Source organism: Dryobates pubescens, chromosome 2 (assembly GCF_014839835.1).
Source record: "Dryobates pubescens isolate bDryPub1 chromosome 2, bDryPub1.pri, whole genome shotgun sequence".
NCBI classification, from domain to species: Eukaryota; Metazoa; Chordata; class Aves; order Piciformes; family Picidae; genus Dryobates; species Dryobates pubescens.
In genome coordinates this window covers 36466439-36485137 of record NC_071613.1, presented here as the reverse complement: position 1 = coordinate 36485137, position 18699 = coordinate 36466439, and the positions used below count along the sequence as shown (strand labels likewise).

The following is an 18699-nucleotide window of genomic DNA, read 5'->3' as shown; positions in this document are numbered from 1 at the left end:
AGTAATAGGATCAGTGGATTGTATATACCATTAAATTATACATCTTTCTCTCCCTTCCGAGCCAACAATACGCCCACCACGCTGTACCCCCTCCAAGATGATGTGCTTACATTTTACTGCAACAGCTCCTCTGACATATTCGTGTTCCCCCTCCAGCTAAGACACAACAATTTAAACCTAACTTTTGTTTTGCGATATTATTTGCACTTATTTGCTCAGAAGTTAGTTGCCTCAAAGTCCAGCCCCGCGTTACCTGCAGTTTATTATTTACAATGCAACTTAAAAATAAATCCAATTAGGAGGAGGAGGTGAGGAAGGAGCTTGCAATCGCGAACTCTTAATCTGCCTACTATTGTTGGCAATGATCAAGGAGGAAAAACCATGCACCGCGATTGTATATTTGTACTTTCCAGACTATGATTAAGAAAGCAGATCGGAGCGTTTAGTATCAGAAAACGACTACGAATTAGGCAAAATATTTAGGGAATGAGCAGGCGATTAAAAAATACGCGTCTCTCTCGGAAAGCTTTAAGATTAAATAAAATTTAAAACGATGGTAGGAAGACTTGGGGGGGGTGGGGGGGGTGGAAATCCTCTTACCTGGAGATTTGGTACAAGAACCCGATAGGTTAGAGTAGCATCGATCCGATGTGTTTGCTGATGAATGGGGACTCGGGTTAAGTGAAGGTGCCTATGATTTGAAATCATTCCAAGTTTTTGAAGGGAAGACTGACTGCAGCCTCTGCCATGTTGGAATTTCAAACCCAAAACAGCTGCTTTGCAAGGAGCCAGCATGCCAGCAGCTGGACGCCTGCGCAGAGCGCCGCCGAGCCAAATTCAAATCACTTTCACGCGAAGAGGCAAAGATCAGTTTTCAAAGGGGGAGCGGCTCGGGGGGCGGGGGCGCTCCGCGGCCCTGCGCGCCTGGGATGCCGCTTCCCGCGGGGGGCGGCGGGGCGCCCGCGTCGTGGTCCCGCAGTCGCTATCCGGGGCGGCGGGACGCGGGCAGCAGGTTTCCTCCGCGGCGGCGGCGGTTGTGTTCCCCCCAGGCACGGCGGAGCTCCGCGGCGCGGGGTGGCTGGGGGAGGGCCGGGGCCTAGCGGCGACCCGTGCCCATGGGGCAGGCGGTCGGAGACCCGGCGGCCAAGAATTCCGCGGTCGACCCTCGCGGCCGCTCCGCACCTCCCCGCCTGGGGCCGGGGAACGTCCCAGCTCAGCCAGCGGCGGCCTGCGCGGCTGCCCTCGCCTCCCGGCTTCTGCGCCGCTTCCGCGGGCGGCCGGTGTCGGGGCTTATTGGCTGCCACCGCCTCCCGCCTGAGGAAAATGGCCGGGGTGGAAGTGCCCCGCGCGCCGGCGGGATTGTCCCGGTCCGGGCGGCGGCCAGCGCCGCGCTGACGTTCCCCTTCCCCACGCTGTTCCCAGGCAGTCTCCGCAGCTGCCCGCCGGAGCCCGGCCGCTAGCAGCGGCGGAGCGGCATTCCCAGTAGCCGGCAATGCAGAGGGGCCCCGGCAGCCACACCTCCCTCTGCCCGCACTTCCCCAGCCCCGGCTCGGCGGGGAATGGCAGGGAGCCAGCTACCCCGGCCCACAGCTGCTGGGGACTCCCCTTGCATAAGAGGGATTCCCCGGGGGGCTGTTAGACGGGCTTTACAGCCTCTTTATGCTGGCACGGAAGACATAAAGTGGTCACACAGCACAAACTGGGCCCTCCCTCTAATATACTGGTTATGCTGTCTCTTGTAAACGGGTCTTTTTTTCGTCTCTCTCCAACGTGGCCAACCTGCCGTTCCGTATGCTCACGGGCACCTTGCCTCCTCCCTGCCATCCCTAAGCACGTCAGCATGCCTGTACCTGTTACCGCAGCTGTGGGGAGTGACAGCTTCCCACGAGATAGGTCTACACTTCTGATTTTGCACCTGATGGAACTATTAGCGGTTTTACACTCTCTTCTAATGGGGTAGAAGTCATGCTGTCTGGATCCTGTTCCTGGGCTCTGGCTTAGCAGCTTCACTTCTCTTCCTGGTCCTGCTGAGAAGTTAAGGATGGCTTGGGAGTGTTGTTTATCAGTCTTGGAGGTGGAAGAGATGGGTTAAATTTTCTTAGTAAAAAAGGAAGAGGCAGTGGGCGTATGAGCTCTGGAGGAGGTAAAAGATACCAGTCCATGGAGGGGGGGGGGGGCGGGGGGGCATCTAGAGGAGTGGGAATGGGCTGGTTTCCTGGCTGTTTTCAGTAATATAGTAGGCCTAAATAAAACTAGCTGCTAACAGAAGCTGCTGTGGACTATCAGTCAGTTCCTATCCTACTGGATACTGGAAAAGGGAAAGAGAAGATAGGAAGGCCTGTCTGACTGATGTGCATGAAACAATTCAGGCAATCCGAAAATGATTTTCACTAGCTAAAGACTCTTGGGAGGCCTGAACCCCACCCAAGTGACAAAGCTGTGCCTAGGTATTGGAAGTAAAAGGACAAAGCAAAATGGCTAGACCAATTTTGTGCTTACTGAGGACGCAAAAGTGTTCCTAGCTTGCCTGGGCAGGCTAACACTGTTACATGAGGAGAGCATTGCTAGTGGGGTAATGAAGTGTCCTGAAGCAAGCAGCTGGTTCTAGAGCAAATACAGCTTGCACTGGAAAACCTGCTTTTGCTCTCCACTATGTCCCCACTAAACCAAAACATACGTGTGAAAACACTGTAACTGAATGTTGAGTTACAGATTTAGACTTGCAACATACCTATAGCAACAAAAGTCTGTAGAGTTCACTCTTGGCTGCTCAGAGCAGCAAGCTGATGAGAAACCCCACCCCAACACCTGCTGTGGCTCAGTCTGCAGTATGTGCTTCTGACACCATTTACTTCCCTCAGCATTGAGTTGCCACAAAAAGTGGGCCTATAGCCTGGATCAGTCCATTACCTGTGCAGATACCCACCTGTTGTTGCTTCTACAAGCACTCATGGGTATTGAGTGGCAGCTTTGGCAATAATGCAAGCAGACAACTGTTCTAAATGCAGTAAGATGTCAGTAGTCTCAGTAAGATGTCAGTAGTCTCTGGTATTCACTAATTTGACCGAACTATACATATTGGGCATAGTGGCCTCTGATGCTGGTGTCTGCAACACAGCGTGTTGCCAGCACCAAGCACTGGAAATAAGAAATCATGGTCGTAAGCTTGGTTTAAAAATCATATCATTAAACAGAAATTACTATTTTTTTGTCTTTGCTATTTTATACATCTGCATTTCTTTTCCTTTTTTTTTTTTTTTTTACAAAACTATTGTCCTATTATCACTTTTTCTATCAATTGGAAGATGAGTTTCTTGTACAATGACAGAGCTCCATGACTCGTAGCTGAAGCAAAACAATGGCAGCTATCATAAAGCATAATTAGATGAGCACCAGTGCTTTTGAAATTTTCTGACCAGCAAAGAATATATTTATCAATCTTAGTATTGCATTAACCTCAGTATTTTCATTTTATCTACCTATATTTTTTTTCTTCCATTCCACATTAAAATGCGGCTTCTCATGCCACATTAAAATAGCCACATTAAAGTAGCCATGCAGTATATTTGTATAGGTCTGCATTCATCTCTGTGCAGGAGGTCTGCATATGGCTCACATACTGTATTAAGTCCCTATTTTGAGGTCTGAATTAGGCTGAAGTAAAGGCCTTGTTCAGCTCATCCATACATTGTTGAATTCCACTCTTTGTTAAAATGTCACCAAACAGTCCCAATCCTTTTGAATGGGAAATTCTCAGAGACTTTCAAACTGGGAATGTTACTTTGAGGCTATTTCAACATCTAGTCAAAATATTCACAATGAAATTCAAAACCAAATGGAACTTGCCTAGTTTCATTTCTTGCTACAAGCTCCAAACTCAGACCAGGCTTCTTTAAAGTTTCACAGACCTCTTCAGCAAATCTAGATTAATAACTTTTAAATCATTGGAATTATGAAAAAAAAACCACACCAAACAACAACACCAAAACCACATAAGAAACAATATTTTTAAAATGCAAAGAACAAGAACGTCTAACTATGCTACTGCATCAGCTCTCCCAGAGATCCTGATGTGCTGCGTGGTAGTTACTACTTAGTATATCCAGTAAAGGTTTTTAAGAGCTATAATAAAAACAACAGTGTTCTGTGAAGTAGTCTTCAGTGTCTCTACATTAATTACATGGATTTCATTTGTAAATGAGAGCAAGTTTTCAAAGTGGCAGACAATGCCAGAGTTCTTTTAATGCTGACAGTTTGGCAGCATCTGTGCTTCCCTTGTGTGCTGTCAGTTCAGACCTCCAGGGCAGGGCCTCTTGCCTGCCTTCCTCCCTCTGTGCTGGGGAATCCCTTCAGTCTCCTGCTCTCAGACCTCACATGGGACAACAGCAGCTGTAATTGCCTAGTAGGATGTGCTGTAATAAGTGGCCTGCAAGTGCTCTTTTTTGGAGTTGTCGTCATTGGTGAATATATAGACTGGTTTTTTTTCCTTCGTTAGGAGCACAACCTGTTTAAGAGCTCTGGCAACAGAAAAATCAGATATTTATACAACCCACATGCCCACTGAGCAGCTGAGGTGGCTCCAGATCCCACATGCTGGGACATTCCTTGATACATGTGACAGGACAGACTTTGACAGGTCTCCCTTATCAGGTAGAAAATGCTTCATCTCTCTGACGAGAGTGGTCAGTCACAGAAACCTCAGGCTCTTTACCTAAAGGTTCACTTGCTGCCTTTTAGAATCTCCTTTTTGTATCAGCATGAGTGCGATGGCTGCCTCATCTTGCTGGAGCCAAGACTCCAAGAGGCAATGATACCTATATGGGCTTTAAAATATTAATAAATACAGATCAGGAGTAATTGTCTTCCTTGCATACAGGCAACGAACATTAGTTGAATTAGTGCCCTGAACAAGCCCCACAGCAAACAATGGGACAATGATAAAACAGAGGGGGAATGCATTCCAAATATTAATGTTACGTGTTGCTTCCAAGTTCTTCCCAGGAGATTGCAAGGTATGAAATTCTCCCTTCTAGCTATACTGCTGTTCTGCACAGTTTGACTGAACAAGCCCTAGGTCAGTGACTAAGCCATGAACATATAATGTCTTCCTGGACTCCTTCTGCATGCTGCATGCTGGCTTAGGCACCAGGCACTACCTAATATCACAAAACATCATTTGACCATAGGCCATATTTAATGTAATTCCTGGCTCTATTAGAAAGAAAGAATATTTATACAGAGTCCATCTGTCCATAGAGGCACTTTTTGCATCTTTGCTGTGCTGATGCGAAAACTGGTAACTTTTACAACTTGTAAGCACTTTGGACTTTGGGTTTTGAAGAGGTAGTATTTCCAATATTATTGTTCTGTTTGTTCCCACTTCTATGGAATACGGACTGGGTTGCCTTCATATCAATGAGATTTCTAGCCAAACCCTTTCTTGCTCGTTCTCTACAATCTTACTGAGTATTTGATGCTTTTGGCATCACAAAACTATTGGTCTCTGAAGTCACTTCCATTTTCCATTCTAGTCCTAGAGGAGAAATTGTTCACAATATCCAGCAAAAATATTCATTTAGCAAGTTCTCTGTATAACAGAACAATATATAGATGTTTGTCACATAAACATCTGACAAGACCTATGCCTTCTGACATTTCTTGAATTTTGAGTGCTTAGTATTTTTACTTTGGTAGCAAGTGCATTTTTAATATGATTTCTCCATTTTTTTAAAAGCAAACTTTAATATAGAAAGTCCCTCCTGGGGAACTGTAGGAAGGAGTTGAATGTTTTTAGGGTTTTTATTCTCCTTCTGTTGTTTTTCACCATGTTATTCCTTAACTCCGTAAGAACCACAATAATTCCTGTTATTTGCCTTAACAACTACATTAATAACATATTCTTCTCATTTAAAGTAGCCTCTCCTCATCTGAGTTCGATGATCAGGTGTCCACATGAAGCCAGTAGGATTCAGAGACATTTGCCAGGGACAATGGAATACCAAGGTACAGGAATAACAGCTACAAACCCATTATTTCTTTTTCTGACTCTAAACACCTTTTTACTCTTGGAAGTACTGTCTTTGCCTTGATGCCAGCATCTTTCTTATTCCTTCTCTGATTCCATATCTCAGTTGAAATCTTTTCCATTCACCCCGCTATCCTGTACCAGTCTCATTCATAAGTGCATGTCTTAAACTATTGTCATGTTTTATGAACCAAAGGTAATGGATTGTGCCTTTTTCCTGTACTCAAACATATTTTCCATTTCCCTGCCCTTTCACCCTCGCCCCCTAATCCCCACCGCCCCCCTCTCCTTAATGGTGTTTCTTTTCTGCATTCCAGTCTTATTCCATGTTGTCTGGTGACTTTCAAGAAGGCGGCCAAGAAGATCTCATAGACACCTTTCTTCTTGTAGTTAGCACCACTGGCAAATGAAAAGAGAAATCTGAGAGCAGTCCTGCTTAGATCTGGAAGCCCCAGGAAAGAATACATCCACTGTAGAAAGAATCTTTGAAGAAGCTACTATGCAAACGATTTTACAGAGGTTCAGATTTCTCCAGACTGAAGAAGATAGGTTGGTAAAAAAGGAATATCCTTTCTGAAGCTCTGAGTCCCACTATAAGCAAGTAGTCAACAAAATATTTTGAAAAATTCTTAACCTGAGCAAAACATATTTTCCCTCAGTGTGTTCTGAGAAACAGCTGACCATATCTGCTGAAAGTTTTGAAAGAACAGCCCAAGGCAGATATTTGGCGTGAAAATTGCTGCCCAGTGGTTTGACAAAGTAACAGGCAACAGGCAAAAGGTCTCACAATGAAACCTTGACTCTAAATATCCTGTGAAAGAGCCTACAATTAATGATTGCTAGTAACAAAAGTGGATTTTACGTAATGCTTAATGGCTTCATTTAGTCAGTGCCTAGAAAGAAAATACCACTTTATTTTGTAGGGGGAGTGAAATAGTGAAAATTAAACAATAGTATGCTTACAAAATTGCAGTTTATTCACACATGCTTTTTCAAAGCACTTTATATGCTCTTCTCAGAAACATTTTGTATCTCATCTCCAAATGCACATTATAAAATCTCTAATATATCTTACTTTGAATAGAATGAACTTTGGAATCAAAGGAAAGAAAAACAGAACGCTGGAATTGCCCAAAATTGCACATATGCACAGAAAGAAGTTTACCTAATAGATTGCATGCTGTAGGATCTGCATGTCTGATAAAATATCCACAGGGTTTTATTGCTGTTGCTTTAGGAACAGACTTTTACCTGCTTTTTTCTCTTGATGAGTAAAAGTTCCTTTACTCTTAGACAAATTCCTTGCTCCAAGTAACACTCCTAAACCATGTTATTAATCTTCACAGACTATATTTTCTTTGTGTGGTAAAATTAAGACAATGTTTTGACTCATTGTTTTAAACATTGTCTTTAGTATTGATGTGGCTGTATTTAAGTTATGAAACAAACATTATAGTATCTGTGCAGTTATCTTTAAAGCTTTTCATTCTCTAAAGATTTTCAAACAACATTTTTAACTATTCTTGCTAGGAATTCCTCTTTAGGAGTGTCATGTTTATGTGCCTTAATCAAATATCCAAAATAATATACCTTCCAGGTGCAAAAAGCACCAACCTATCAGACAAGTATGCCTTGCCTTTTTTAAGAACAAAAAGAAAGAACTATTTAAAATTCAAACATATGTCTTTAGATAATCTGAGCAACACAAGTGGTCTCATATGACATTCTTCCATTGTAGAAAATACAGTCTCACTTAGGTGACAAAGTAAATTAATACAGTTGGGTTTGGTGTTTTTTAATGAGAGCATCCTACCCCTTTACCTGTAATGTAATAACTAAATCTTGCTAACTTGTACTTTCTTATAACTTCCTTAGAAAGCTCAAATTTGCTAAGTGCACAGCATTGGCTGCAATCAACAAGGCACTTAAGTGGGTGCTTAATTTTGTGCACATGAGTAATCATATTATAGTAAATGGAACTTGAATGCTCAAAGTTAAGCACCCACTTAAGTGCTTTGCTGGATCAGGGCCAGAGCATGACAACATGCAGGTCATCCTTGCTGCACAGTAAGATCACAAACCTTAAATACTGTGTAGAAACCTTCTCTCCACTTCAATAGCACCAAAGGAAAGGACAAAGATAGAGTAGTACATAGCTGCTGCATTCTTTTCTTCTGTGATAAGTCACTAAACTGGCAGCAGTACTTGTGATATAGAAAATTACCAATACAATAAATTCTCTTAATAAGTATCCATAAAATAACAATTTATTTTAAAGATTATCTTTTGTAATTCTATTCTCATAAGCCCATTAGACATATGGGCCTTTTAATTTAAAAGAGCTGCTAACAGTTCTCACAAAAGAATTTATTCAAGACCTTGACTTTAAATTGATACAATTGCACAAGTTAATCAGAATTAAACATGAGTCAAAGTACCGTGCAGATTATCATGGGGGTCAACATAGCCCTCAGTAGCCACACAGTGGATGCCATTAATACCAAAGTATGCCTATGATTGTGATTTTGGGAATCTAATACTCTAAATTGGAAGGTTTTATTAGTATTTTCTGTCAATTATTAGGCCAAAGAAATGAGAAGGGAGATTGTAGATGACATTTCTTCTTTACATAGAATACATAGAATACATAGAATACATAGAATAAACCAGGTTGGAAGAGACCTTCAAGATCATCGCGTCCAACCCATCACCAATCCAACACCGCCCAAGCAACTAACCCACAGCACCAAGCACCCTGTCAAGTCTTCTCCTAAAAACCTCCAGTGATGGCGACTCCACCACCTCCCCAGGCAGCCCATTCCAATGTGCAATCACTCTTTCTGTATAGAACTTTTTTCTAACATCCAGCCTGAACCTCCCCTGGCGCAGCCTGAGACTGTGTCCTCTTGTTCTGGTACTGCTTGCCTGGGAGAAGAGACCAACATCTGTCTGTCTACAACCTCCCTTCAGGTAGTTGTAGAGAGTAATAAGGTCACCCCTGAGTCTCCTCTTCTCCAGGCTAAGCAACCCCAGCTCCCTCAGCCTCTCCTCATAGGGCTTATGTTCCAAACCCCTCACCAACTTTGTTGCTCTTCTCTGGACTCGTTCCAGCAAGTCAACATCCTTCCTAAACTGAGGGGCCCAGAACTGGACACAGTACTCGAGGTGCGGCCTAACCAGTGCAGTGTACAGGGGCAGAATGACCTCCCTGCTCCTGCTGGCCACACTGTTCCTGATGCAGGCCAGGATGCCATTGGCCCTCTTAGCTGCCTGGGCACACTGCAGGCTCATGTTCAGTCTACCGTCGACCAGCACCCCCAGGTCCCTCTCAGCCTGACTGCTCTCCAGCCACTCTGAAATGCACATGCAACTGGAAGGACAGAAAATAGTCTTAAGAAATTTTCAATTCAGTTGCAGCTTTTCAATCTAAAATGAAACTTTATACCCACTGTGCTACACACTTTGTTATTTATTTTTCAGCTCTTTTCCAGGACCTGTTTCTATCTTCAATAATATGAAATTAATATATTTTAGAATCAGAAGCTACATTATAGATTTAATTTGCCAGTGTTTAGATATAAGGACCTTCTATGTTTTTCTAACACCTGTGTCTTTGCAAAAATTAGCATGTTGAAACAGCAAGTAAGGTAGCATTGCCAAGTCTGATTTTCTACCTATCTACAAAATCGTTTTCACACCTTCCATGACTGTGAATTTCTTTCTTTCTCTTTTCTTCATCTTCTTGTTATTAAGAATGAAAAAAATCCTTTATACTGGGAGTGTTTTTACTGGGAGAAGAGGATATCAAAGAACCAAAAGTCCTTTCCAAGACAATTCTGACCTAATTTACAGGAATGGCAATCTGGAATTAATCCACTGAATTTAACAGACATGTTCGAGGCTTACATAGATGAGATCTTACATTTATAAGTGAAATGAAATCAGTGTTTTCCTCACTGACATTTAAATGGCTGAAACCAGAATCATTTCCTGAATTAAAAAAAAAAAAGCTAAATCATCCTTGGGAAGATTGGCATAATTCTGTTGAAGTCAATGGAGCTGTCATAATTTACATTAGCTGGTGATCCAGACAAAAGTGTATAAAACTTTTCAGAGAAGGCTTCTTTCATTTAAAACTGCATTATGTTAGGCACACTGTTGATGCTCAGAATTAATGTGCAAGTTGTTAATCTCGCTAGACCTGGATTTAAAATTAGACAATGCAATAATTAGTTTGGCACTATCATTCTGCTACCTAGAGGGTAATAATGTAGGTCATAAAATACCAGTGATCAGCACAACTTTTCATACAAAACAAAGAATCTGTAATGGAAGGGAGGAGAGGAGGGAGGAGAGAAATTCACAAATTCCTTATCAGAGACCAAACTGGGCTGTGAGGTACCATTCCACCTCACAAGAGGTTCTATTGCATGTATCTCCTTATGTTTCTCAGCTCCCAAGTGTGCAGATAATTCTGCAGGGTATAACTGACTAAAAAATGTCTACAAACTCTCTTTCTGTACATCTTTTATGTTGGATATTCATTATTCTTCATGTCTTTATTATTTAAAAAAAATAAGAAAATTATTTATTTTATATTATTCCCTTTTTTTTTTTTGTCTTTTGCTTGAAATAGAAGCATTGTGCAGAGTAAACAGTTTACAAACATACAGAAGTGCAAGACTATAGTATATGTATCTTGATTTGTTTTCTTGACAAATGACTACTGGCAACATCAATAATTCAAAGGGAGAAACAATGAAACTATAAAGGAATTGCATTTATATACTTCTTTCTGTCCTGTCACTCATTCTTGCTAGGCTTTTATATAAATATAAAGAAAATAAGGAAATCATCAAGTCTGAAAGCTAGTCTTGAATATCTGCTTACTTTTTGTACTATTTAAATGGTCAGGATCCTTAAATATGCACATTTTGAGGGTATTTCATACATAGATCTCTCTATTAAGTAAACAATATTGTATTAGCTTTTATACAATCAAGCTTAGTCAGTGTAAGATACACAGCAGAGTTCAGCAAAGATGAGAACAGATATACAGGTGTAGACATCTGAAGTATCTCTGCCTCTTATACATATACTATTAGGAAGTGCATGTTCGATGTTATAGATGCATATATTCATAAATCATTTAAAGTTGTGCTTTTCATGTAATGTGAGGCACAGATACAAACTTGCTAATGATAATTATAGAACTGATGCTGATTTAGTCATTTCAAGAAAGCCATGGAGGCATAATTAGTGTCTGAATGGCCTCAATATTGCATTATTAGGAGGCTAGGGTGAAACTTGAAATGAGAACATCAAGGCTGATAAAAGAAAAGAAAACATGAAATACATACATAATTCATTCTGAGATATTATAAAGGTTTATAACCAGAAACAATAATTTGCAGAAAGCATCGCATGTACTGGAGCCAACTGCAATAATTTGGTCAACCTGTTTAAGATCAAATAGTATTCTTAGCTATTCTCGGTGGTATCTTTCTAATAAAGTAGCAGCAAATAGACACTGTTTGCTTCTGGTCACTTTTAAAGAATGTTCAGTTTATCAGTGGGGACTTTAATCTCAAGCTTCATAGAGTACAAAAAGAACATTGATCCTTCTGTTTTGTCCTCTGGGCCACAAGGCATGCACATTTTTACGTTCATTTGTCATAACACAAAACAACAAAAAAAACAAAACCCCACAACATTTTGCCCTTTGAAAATACCAAATGCCAGCTTTTAAACAAAATAATTTTCCATCACATTTTTCATTTTCTTTTAACTGTTTCATTATTACACACACACACGCCTTCCTTTTACCCCAGACTAATTTCCTCTCTCTATTAATGCCTTTCTTCCATATTAAATACTAGGAAGAACTTAATGAAGTGCCTTGTCTTAAACCCTTGCCATATTAGCCACTCTTTAATGATTTGACATGGTAGTTTGAATTACGCAGAATTCTTTGCAAACCTCTTTCTCATTTTCCTTCTAGATAAGCTACTGAACATACAAATAATGCCTTTTTATGTAAGTTAGACTAAGGAATGTGTGATATCATCTGGGTTAGGCCAAATCTGCAGATCCAAGAAGCTGGGCAAAACCCATCTTTACTGTATCACTTACTGAAAATGTATCTTTTCTCCCTCACTTAAATACATTTATTATGTAAGACAATCTTCAAATATAGTTTCTTATGTACAGAAACAAGTTAATTTGTTATTTTTCTGTACTTCTTGTTTGGGAAAAAAAAAAAAGCCACTTGTTTTGCATTGATCTAAAGTTGTCACTATCAGAAGTGTGTTCAACAGCCTCCTTTCATAATCTCTGGACTGCATAATCAAGGATCTATAGCCAGTTCCCCATGAAGCATGCCAAGGTCTTCTGCAGCTCTGGAGAGCCAGTTGTTGTATATGGTGAGTGGCTCTTGCTCCCAAGCCCTGCTCAGCCCTTAGTTCAGTCCAGTGGTTTTCTTTCCTCCTTAGCAGATTTTTATTTCCTTAGAATATGTAGGGGTTTTCCCCAATTTGTGTGTGATGGAGCTGTGACAAAATAATTTTTTTCTTGACCAAAACTGTAGAAAAGTCTTGAATTCTGCTTTTGCTTGCCACAATCTGAAAGAACCCTGCTGGTTAAAAACCGCATTAAAGGTTATGCAAGGAAGATATGCATATCCTGCTTCTTGTCTCAAAACATAAAATGTCTTCATGAAGAAAGAAGTCAAGGATGCAGTGTTACTAAATGTTCTGTGGTTTGAATTTTAATGAGGGACACACACACACACAAGTACAAATTTGTAACACCCTTTCATGTTCCATGGCTACCAAGGTTTAAATACAAATTTCACTTAAGTAAAATATAAAATTTTAAGTCCCATAGCAGCTCAAAAAAAAAAAAAAAAGCTTTGGAGAAGACTTATTGACAGAATAATATTAACAAACTTGAGACTATCAGGGTAGATCCTAAATGAGTAGACAAGTATGTTCATTCTTCCAATTCATCTTTTTATGAATGGCATAGCTCATTTCATCACAGCCTCCTATGCCTCATTGAGTTTGTTTTGAAAGTCTGAAGTTTATATAGGATAAAAGAATTTTACAGTCATGAGTGATAAGGATGATTGAGAAAGATCAGATTGTGGCAGACAGGATTTGTTCCAGAAAAAAACAGAGCTCCATGCTTCTCATTGTCTTTAGCAGTTATACATTCGGCACTAGGGAGAATCCAGCTTCCCCTTCTCTTTTTTCTCCCTAGTTATTGCTAGTAATCTTTAATTTTACAGGAGGCACGAATAGCCAGAGGAGCAAACACAATGAATGGTTGTTTGACTATTTCTAAAAAGCAGCTAGCTAGATAACTAGCTGGTTATCTAGTAGTTAAGGCGTTCACTTTCATTTTCATAACTTCTGACATAATTATAATATTATAAATATTTGGTGCAATTTTGACTACATTTAGAGTGATTTTTTGCAATCTAAAATAGCAGATACTGGAATGTAACGTGCTTTAAAACATACCTGCTGGATTGTATTTTAGAATAAATTCTGAGCAAAAAAGCTAAGTTCTAAAACTGGAGGTGAGAGTGAGGTCCCTTTCATAATCTTGGTCTTGATAGTATTTTTGAATTGTGAAGATATTTTACTATTTCATCATCCATCATATTTCCAGTAAGTTGAACTACTCTCCGTGAGCTCCAACCCAGGAATGATGGTCTCTGATGCAAGCCAGCCAAATATGCTTCCCCCAAGTAAGACTGAAACCAGTGGAAACATCTGGAGAAATGAAGACTCACCCTGTATGGCACAAGATCATGTTAGGAAACATTTAAATAAATTGAACATAAGTCCACAGGACCTGATGGAATTCCCCCATGATTTCTGAAGAGGCTATCTGGTGTCATTGTAAGACCATACTCAATTATCTTAGAAAAGTAATGGTGACCAAGTGAGGCTCCTGAGGGTTAGAGGAAAGTAAATATGACATATATTCAAAGAGGATTTGGAGAACTATGGGACAGTCAAACTTACCTTTGTCCTTGGGAAAATCATGGAGCAAATAATCCAAGAAAACATTTCTGGACACATTAAGAACAAGGAAATGTTGAGTAAACAGAACTTATTTGCAAATGAGATGTTATGTCTGGCAAACTTGATAGCATTCTATGATGAAGTGACTAGCTCAGTGGATGATGAAACAGAAATGCATATTGTTTGTCATAGCTTTAGGATGATGGAATAAAGGGTACCTGCAGCAAATCTGAAGAGAATAAAAAAGCTGGGAGGACCTCCCAATGCATCAGATGCTTGTGCTGTCACTCAGAGGGACCTCAATGGGCTGGAGGAATGAACCAATAGGACCCCCAAGAAGTTTAACAAAGGGAAATGCAAATTTCTGCATCTGTGAAGGACATTTAATTTAAAAATAAACCCTCCATATTTTACTGCGAAGATATTTAAACACTGAAGCAGGTTGTACAGAGAGGCTGCAGAATTTTCATCCTTAGACATACTCAAAACCCAGCTTGATATGGTCCTTGGCAACCAGCTTTTCATGACCATCCTTTGTTGAAAGGGTTTGGACTAGGTCATCTCCAGAGGTGTCTTCCAGTCTAAGTTTGCCCAGAATTTACTAAATTAGGACCCAGATTGCTGTCCAGGTATGAATGTCTATAAATGTGCATCCTGGTTCCAGGGAGTGTGTAATCACAACTTCCGCTCAGTTTGACACTACATTTGACATTCTCAAAATACTTCTGATATTACTGAAGAACACAACTTTGTTTGTTTGTTTTCTTGGCAAGTAGGGCCTGTGATTAGTAAGGGTACATGGGTAAGGGAGAATGTATTGCAGCCATTCACTTTCCCAGTTTTCCCTTGAGGAAGCATTTGGGGATGTACACAAGCACAACTGCGGCCAGGGTGAATTTTCTTATTTAATATAATAGCTCAACTGAGTGTGGAAGGCAGATTCATGACCTTTCATGCTACGGAAGTGTGCATATACTGCAATTTCTTCTGAATAAGATTGCTAATGTTTCAAAGTGCTATAAGGGTCTTTACTTCTCCCTTGCAATTTTATTGACATTTTTCTCCTAGTTTTCATTTGTGCTATGGTATAAATTTTACACTAAATCATTTACGTTTGCTCTGGAGAGACTGCAATGCTGCTCCTAGGCACATTGCCATGATTGAATCCACAAGTGAGCACTTTGTATATTCTTAAAAACCTTATAACCTAGTACAGAACGTGTAACAGAGCTCTTGGCCAGTGCACTGCTGTTAAATGCATTTGCCTAGGGGTATAAAATCAAAATAGTTATTTGTATTATGATGCAACTGTAGACAAAATCACATAATAGGTTTCAAAGCAAAAAGTTGTATCTAACACTTCTTTTTTTTTTTTTTCCTAATAATTTCTGTGTGGGCAGGGGGAGAGAATTTGTTCATGGAGAATATTTAATGTTTGCTCAAATTTATGTTCAGATTTCAGGACCAGATAATCTGCTGTATCTTTACAAAACTTAAATGATACTAGTTTGCATCACATAAGTATCCACTTCTACAGACCTTCCAAAGACTTTTGACTTCTTAGTTTTTTAGAAAGGTTTGAAATAAATTCTTAATGTTGAATTCTGCTTGTGTCTAATTGCATGGAACAGGGACCTGAGTATGTAACCTGTGCACAGCTTGCCAACATACCTGTAACTCTGGCATTATTATGATTCAAGAATAAAAAACTGCACAAAATTGCCTTAATATTGTAGCAGAAAAGTTGGTTTAAATAAGCTTGACATGGCAAATCAATTTACTGCTTAGTTTGACATATTAGTTGTCTTTTTTTCCACTAAGTGTTCTCTCAGGAAATTGTAATAAGAAAGGAGATTTAGAGGTGCCCAATACAGTTGCATGGTGTTGCCTTTGAGTTTTATTGTATCAGATGTGTGCTTGTAAGACATAACTAAGTTTTAGTGACTCACAAGTCGCTCCTTATGAGCAAGTAACTTGTTTCTGTGAGACAGTAAACTGATGCTATCAAAAAGTGTAAGATTAATTATGCCCTGCACATACTTCAAAATGCCATTCAGTGTACAGTCTTTCATATTTTCAGCCTAAGAACAATGCATACAATATTGATCAGAAAAAGCATCATTTCACTGTGAAGTTACTGCTAATGAACCAGCACTCCAGAACAGACACACAGGTTATGTGGCAAAGATCATAACTACCCAACATCAGGTACAAGGTCTTGTGGTCATAGATGTGAAGAACTCTGTGTAAGTTTTATACCCATTAATCTGCAAGAAAGTGCAAGGAGTGTAATTTTATCGAGTGCAAGATGTCACTATAGTAAACCACAGGCTATCCACGGAAACTAGAGCCAATAGTATCTACCCCTGTAGCTCAAATGAAGAAAATTCCTTGAGAAACTTACAGTGCAACTGCTGTGCTGACTGGGACAGCTGAAGCCTATGATCCTTCTGATAATGACAGTACTGTAGTGCAGGATGAAACTGGCCACTTAGCTGAGACATCAGGTATAGAAGCAGATGAACTCCTAGGAAGAAGGGCATTTCTCTTCATTAAAATTTAAAATGGCTCCTCATTTGCTTTTGTACTTCTACAGAATGAAACGAAGACCTTGTTGGGAAAATCATGATTAGGAGAGAAAATTATTTTCTAACTCTAGGTAATTGTAGTGCTATAATAGCTCAATAAAAATGTAACTGAAAGTGACATACTTCCATATTTTGCTACAAAAAAAGTTTTATCAAAAATTCCCAGTCAGCTCTGTGACTCATTAAGTTCTTCTTATATTGATAATGAGAAATGGAGCTAAGCAGAAACCTGGTGGCATGAGCAGGTTAGTTGTAATAAAACACCCTTTAAAGGACCCCCATGAGCACTGTGGCAGCTCTTAGCAATCATAACAGCATAGGGCCAGCAAATCCATTCCAGGTATTACAGATACCTCCAACCATTCTTTCTCATCAACAAAGTCACAAAAGAAACAGGAAAATTCATACATGAAAGGACCTCTGGAGGTCTCTAGCTCAATCCCCTGACCAAAGTAGGCTCCACTATGAGGTCAGACCAGATTGATTAGCAGGTTTCTCAGTCTTGTCTTGAAATCCCCCGTTAGCAGAGGCTGTAGAGCCTTTCTAGCAACTTGTTACAGTGTCTGGCTGTGCTCATGGTGAACTTTTCTCCTCCTGTTCAGTTTAAAACTCTTGATTTGATTTATGGTTGTGAACAACACCTAAAACATAGTAAATAAAAAATAATAATAAAAAAAAAAACCAGACCAAAATACATTTTATTTGGTGACCTGACTTTCTATAAAGGACTTTTTTTTAGGAGTTGATTTAAATATGGATGGTGGAACATGCCCATAAAAATACAAGCTAATCCATATTATGAGTGAATGTCTCAGTATATAGCTATTTTGAATTAATCTCAAGAACTGGCCCTATTTGTTCAAATCAGAAAATCATGGTTGACAGACTGTGCTCAAAAGATGCCCAGAGCTAGAATAACATGGAGTACTGAGATCAGGAGTGAGACTCATTGGCAAAGATATGTGTGGGAAACTTGCACAGCATCTGCCTGTGTTATGCCTTTTTTCAAGTCAATGCTATTCAGCTCTTACTTTTTGAGCATCATATTTGCTCAGAAATAAGATTTTGAACAACAGATACTTGTTAATTAGTTGCTTGCCAGTCCTTGATAATTACTGCTGGTAATTCACAAGGCTAATTACTGGTTTATAAAAGTAAGATAGTCTTGGAGAAAGGCTAGGAATTAGACCAATTCATCATGTTGGGCTAAATCTGAAGATCTTTACTGAATTCTTAAGCAAACCACTTGCATAAAGGATTTCAGAAGTTGTCCATTTTGCAGCAAATTCTTATTTTCATTTATCTTTTGTTTAAACTCTCTGGTTATATTCAGTAGCTCAATTCTACACACACACACAAAAAAGCCCACCCCAAAGCAACTTCACAAATAAATGCAGAAGCACAAAACGACTTTGTCCTGATGTATACTCCATGGACAAACACAGATTCAATATCACCATTTCCCTGGAACAAATACCTCACCTCATCAATTCACAGCTTCATCATTTGAACTTGAAGTGACTTTATGAGAAGTACAAGCTCTGATGACCAATCAGACACAATACAGAGGCACAGGAAAGCTGCCTTGGGAAGACTAGAATATGTTAAGGGAATTCATCCATTTTACTAAGACAAGGAAAGGAGGAGGGCTTTGAAGAAATCTCCTTGAAGCACTGGAAAGTGTTCTCTTACTGGCTGGTGAAAAGAAGAAAGCAAAAGGGATGTTATTGTGGATTTATATAAAGTATATAGCCATAAAGGTAGCTAAGACAACAAATCACAAAGAAAGATGTTAGAGGGGAAGTCCAAGCAGAGAAAAGCAATGAAAATGGAAAAGGTAATAATGAGGAATACTAAGCCATATCTAGGACTTGCTGATTGTAGAGAAGAGATGGACCCTCTAACTACTGGAGTCCAGGTCCCCTGTGCTGGAAGTTCCTGTAGCAGGTAGAACAGGCCATCAGTTGCTGGAGAATGCCTAGGATCCATTCAGTGACAAGTCATCGAAGATGTGTGTAAGAGAGAGACAACAGCTCCATGTTAATGTCTTAAA

General features: G+C 39.9%; 1 protein-coding gene across 2 annotated transcripts in view; it reads right to left on the bottom strand.

Moving 5' to 3' along the window:
• FIGN (fidgetin, microtubule severing factor) overlaps positions 1-1239 on the bottom strand; it is a 97678-nt gene extending 96439 nt beyond the window's left edge. The window contains exon 1 of one of the 2 annotated variants that reach the window (XR_008462965.1): positions 601-1239. The gene's annotated coding sequence lies outside the window, so the exon portion shown is untranslated. The remainder of the gene's footprint in view (positions 1-600) is intronic. The other variant, XM_054175075.1, reaches the window with a different exon arrangement.
• Between the last annotated feature and the right edge of the window lie 17460 nt (positions 1240-18699).